Below are 5,557 nucleotides of genomic sequence, written 5' to 3' on the forward strand. Positions count from 1 at the left end.
GGGAGATAACATAACTGTCTTCTAGGTTTCCAGTGGGGATTATTTAAGCCAATCCTTGTTAAGTGTTTGGAAAAATGCCTGATATGGAGTAATAACTCTGTATTCTGGAGTCAGACTGTCTAACTCAACCTACCACCTACGCAGCCTCTTTGGGTGTTGGTTTCCTCATCTATAAAACTGGTTTAACAGCAAGTACCTCTTTAGGTGATTATGATGCATAAGGGAAATCATGTGTGCAGTCTGTCGCAAGCAGTAGCGTAAATAATATGGTAATTGTCTTTCGTTCTTTTTCTATAATGAAAAAGAAGTTGGGAAGAAGATAATCCAGGTCTAATACTGCAGCTTGCCCCATTTAAAGAATCCAAGTTCTTTTTATTCTGTTGTTTTTCCCAGGCTTTCTCACGATTCCAACTGGCTGCTTGAGCTCCAGCCATTAGATCCACATTCTAGGCTGTGGAAAGAAAGAAGAGACAAAGAAGGGCTGGTATAACCCTTTACTAGCAAGTAGGTTTACCAAGAAATGTTCTCTTAGAAAACCCAACCCCCTTTGCTTGGTTAATATGGAATGAGAACATTTTTCAACTATAATTGCACTTCCTATAAAACTTGCTAGGCATTTTTTTGGCATTAATTATCAAAATTAATCACATAGTTTCAAAAAAACAGTTTTCCCCAAATTAAAGATTTGCAGACAGTCTTACCATTCAATTTGGAAGGTCACCTAAATGTTTTCAGTCTGTAGGTTTATAGGGTGTATTTTTAACATTTACATTTTATGGAAAGCTGCTCTCTTCACCTCTTTGGGGTCAGAAACCCCTACGAGGATCTAAAAGAAAGCTCTGAACGCCTTCCTGGAAAAATGCACATAAAAACATCCTCCAGATTGTGCGTGAATGGATTTTTATTGCATTGAAAATGCATTTCCTTCATGGATCTAATATTTAAAACTATGTACAGTAATTAATGACTCATTCATTCTAAATGTTCAAGCTTGGCAAATTGTTTTGACAATGGGCTTTCCTTTCCTCTCCACAAAAGGAAAAAACTGCCTGAAGTTTGATCATGTGCCTCCAGAAGGGCCTCTGCAAAGTCAGTGAGTTGGAGGGTGCTCCCATTTCTTGCTAAAATCTTGTGATTCCAATGGTGCTTCAAAGCCCTGATTCTGATGAAACTGATGAGGCGTGCAGCAGTAAACAAGACTTCTTTCAGGATTTTCGCAGAGTACTGGAAATCTATCATGAAATGTGGAGCCTCAGAGACCAAAGGAGCCCCTCCCCCACCCCCAAACCCTCCCCACTCAGTTACCCTGGTTTAACTCTTTCCATAATTGTTATCGCTGTGTGAAATCAAGGCATTCATTCACTTAAGGAATTTGTTCCTTTTTAAAATATTGCATTAAAGTCTTATTTATCATGATAACTGAGGGGTTTTTTTTGGCTACAGCAGCATTCAATTTTGAGCCTGAGGGGGATTGCTTCACTTGACTCACTCAGATCTTGGCTGCCAGAGGTCAGGCAGCTTAAAATAGTTTGCTGGGAGAAGAAGGGGGTAAAATAGTGGGGGAGAGGGAGGGAAGGCAAACCATGAGAGACTCTTGAATGCAAGAACAAACTGAGGGCTGATGGGGGGAGGGGGGAGGGGAAGGGGGGAGATGGGCATGGAGGAGGGCACTTGTGGGGATGAGCACTGGGTGTTGTATGGAAACCAACTTGACAATAAACTATTTAAAAAAAATAGTTTGGGGAGGAGGAGGGAGGAGGAGGAGCTATTCCACGGAAACCAGAAGTCACTGCAAGTCAGAACTTCCCCTCGAGGCACCTGGGTGGCTTGCTCAGGTTCAGTCTGTTAAGCGGTTAAGTGTCTGACTCATAGTTTCAGCTCAGGTCAAGGTCATGATCTTGTGGTTTTGTGGTTTGTGAGTTTGAGCCCTGCATGGGGCTCTGTGCTGACTGACAGTACGGAGTCTGCTTGGGGTTCTCTCTCTCTCTCTGTCTGTCTCTCTCTCTCCCCCCCTGCCGTGTGCATTCTTTCTCTTTCTCTCTCTCAAAATAAATAAATAAACATAAAAAGAAAAGAACTTCCCCTCTACCCCTGCCACAAACAAACAAATGTTACATGTTTATTTACAGACCTCTGCCCGCCAACCTCACCGCCCAGATCCTTGTACTATAAGCCCCCGTCTCTGAATGTCCATTTCGTGAACTTTCTGTAAGTGACAGCAGTGCTCCCTGACAGCCCTTCCCCTGCAGCTCTCTCCAGAGGCGGCTGTTTTCACCTCCGTCAATCCTCATAGCAAGCAGTGAGCCTGCGAGTGAGGTGACTATCCTCCTTGGACACCGCAGCTCTCTGTCCCTTTCCTGGTCAGCCTCCCCATACTTGGAAGTGCGTGGTGTCTCATTCCGGTCCCCACTACCCCTTCCACTGACTTCAGGGTCACCTTCCCTCTGTTGTCAGAGATGTTACCCCTCTCCACCACCCCTTCTGGAGTCATTCTTGGCGACTTTCAATATCCTCATAATTCTTGGTGCCTCTGATGTCTCAGTTAATAGACTGCCTCGACTGTTCGCAACTTTTCTTCTCTTTACTGCCATTACCACTACATCCACGACCATTAAATCTCAAACTTAAGGGGCGCCTGCATGGTTTAGTCAGTTGAGCGTCCGACTTCAGCTCAGGACCATCTCGTGGTTCATAAGTTCGAGCCCCACGTTGGGCTCTCTGCTGACAGCTTGGTGCCTGTGTGGGATTCTGTGTCTCCCTCTCTCTCTGCCCCTCCCCTGCTCACACTCTGCACTCTGTCTCTCTCTCTTTCTAAAATAAATAAACATTATTTTTTTAATCTCAAATTTAAGCATCCTGCCTGATACCTCTTATCCCGTCTTATATCCTCAAACACTCCTATATCATCAAGTCTTTGACACCATTGAGACCCCTAATTCACTAACGTTGTCTCATTTCCCTGTCTGTCACCACCTTCCTGGACAGTCAACGTTTTCTCATCCTTGAGTCCCTCTTTATCCAGCTTAGATTCCATGCTCTACCCCAATAATTGCTCCTCGCATTTACGGATAGCTGGCAAATAAATGTTTTCTGTTTCTCGTCACTGAAGAAGGTCAAAGACAGTTCGGGTTCAGACAGAACAGACAATAGTATGCATTTACAGTTGGGCCCCAGGACTAAGTTGACTGTCCTGCCCTTTGTCATAACTCAAAAATATCTGGACCTTCTGGCTATCCCACATTGATCTACTATAGCAATGATATCATGCTGATTGGACTGTCTGAGCCAGAAAGGAGTAGCGCATTGGAGACTTCGGAAAGAAACATGCATCCCAGAGGGTGGGCATAACCCTACCATACCACACCAGTAAAATTTGGGGGGCCTGGTGGTTGGGGCATTCTGGGATAGTCCCACCAAGTAAAGAAATGGACAAATTATTGCATCTTGCAACTTCATCAACCATGATGAAGTCACTTTTGCCAGCAGACACAGCAAGCGTCCCATTAAATTGTAAGCTCTGACTCCTGCCTATTTCAGGTGGAGGGAGGGGGTCACGTGCCTTCTAAAGTGTACATCAGATCATGACATTCCCCTGTTCATGATTCCAATGGCTTCTCATCACATTCAGACTAAAACCAAATTGTTACATGATGGCCCTTTAAAGCTCTATATGATCTGACCTGTGTCTACCTCTCGTATTTTAGCGCCATTTTTCATTACCGCCAGCTCACTCTCTCTGCTTTACCTACACAGGCGTCCTTGTTCAATCACCAGCCCCCCTGCATGCACCCCACCCCTCACCCCCAGGTCCCATACACACACTGCCCAGCTCATTCCTCCCTCAAGGTCCACGTGCAATGCTTCTTGTCCACCTGAACATGCCTCTCTGGATATGCACCCGGCTCACACTCCCTCTCCAACCTCCTCGTCAACACAGCCAACGCTGTCCTTCTTTTTGCCCTTATCTCCTTTCTTTTCTTTGTGTCTCTTATCACTATCTGGCCAGAAATTACACTGGCTTGTTTTTAGATATGTTTACTAGCTATCTCTCCCTCTAGAAAGGAAGCTTCATGAGGTCAGAGACTTTGTTCTCTTTATCTCTGGAATCTCAGGACTTAAAACGGTACCCGGTGGTATTAAATACGCAGTAAATATTTTATTAGATAAATGAATGGATGTGTTGGATGAATACAAGTGCCAAACTTGCTAATACCACATGTGCTTTGCTTCGCACAGAGATCTTTTCTGCCAGCAGATTTTCCCAGCAAAGGTATGGATCTGGCCACTAAGAATAAAACATGGAAGACGGCGCTGGCATCCAAGAAGTTATCTATCACCTCCTGCAGGTCATTGCTGATGGGAATGACCAGCTCCTCCCCACACTGCTTAACAATACCTGAGCCTGTATTAGCGGTTCCGTAGCTTCCCTGCCCTCCATTCACCCCACTGCCACCAAAACCGGCACCCCAGATAAATAAGGAGGCCCCTCAATCCCACCAGTAACCTACCCCTAGACTGGAGTGCAGGAGACTTATTTATTTGCATTGCAAGGCGCACTGCCCTGCAATAATGTCGAGGTAGGTACATCTCCCATCTTGCCACCAAGCATCCTAAGTTCTCTCATCAGAAAGGAGAAGCCACAGGTACAGGGATTCTCAGGCACTGGGAGAAAAGGGGGGTCAAGTGACTTCTGCAAGGGACGGGAATTGTGCAGAAGCATATAGATGCTCACACATGTCCTCATGGCAGTCACGAATCACTGCAATGTGGAAAAATGACCACTCTGTGCGAACAAAGCCAGCTCTGTGGTTGTCTCCCATTTTTTTAATTGCTCTGAGGCGCTGTGAAGCAAATGAGGAATTTGCCTCAATGCAGAATTTAAGGGAGGGAGGGCACCTAAAATCTCAGTAATCACATTACATTTTAATACAGTATTTTAAAAATCTAAATTAATGCAAGAAGAATCCACGATGAAGAAAATATCAAACTTTTATTTTTTTTAATGTTTTATTTATTTCTGAGAGAGAGAGAAAGAGAGAGAGCGAGCAGGGGAGGGTCAGAGAGAGAGGGAGGCACAGAATCCGAAACAAGGCTCCAGGCTCTGAGCTGTCAGCACAGAGCTCAACGTGGGGCTCGAATCCATGAACAGTGAGATCATGACCTGAGCCGAAGCCGGACGCTGAACCGACTGAGCCACCCAGATGCCCCCCAAAATATCAAACTTTTAAAGTATGGCTACTTACTAACATCTTGGTTTTGGGCAGATTAATATTACCAAACCTCAGTTTCTTCACTCTGAAAAATGGGAAAGGAATGGGGTCGGTGTCTTTGCCAGGAGTTTGTAAGGATAAAGTCAAGTAATGTATCTGAAGTGTCTAACCCATAGAAGGCACCCAGAAGACAGTGGATGTTATTATTCACAAGAATGCCTTGAACAACTGGGCTAAAAGTGACGATCTGTTTTTCTTCCTTCCCTTCCCTCATCTTCTTCCTCCTCTTCTCCCTCCTCCTTTTTTTTTTTTTTTTTTTTTTTTTTTTTTTCCCCATTTTTTTGGGG

This window comes from Crocuta crocuta, unplaced genomic scaffold (assembly GCF_008692635.1).
Source record: "Crocuta crocuta isolate KB4526 unplaced genomic scaffold, BGI_CrCroc_1.0 scaffold266, whole genome shotgun sequence".
Taxonomy (NCBI): Eukaryota; Metazoa; Chordata; class Mammalia; order Carnivora; family Hyaenidae; genus Crocuta; species Crocuta crocuta.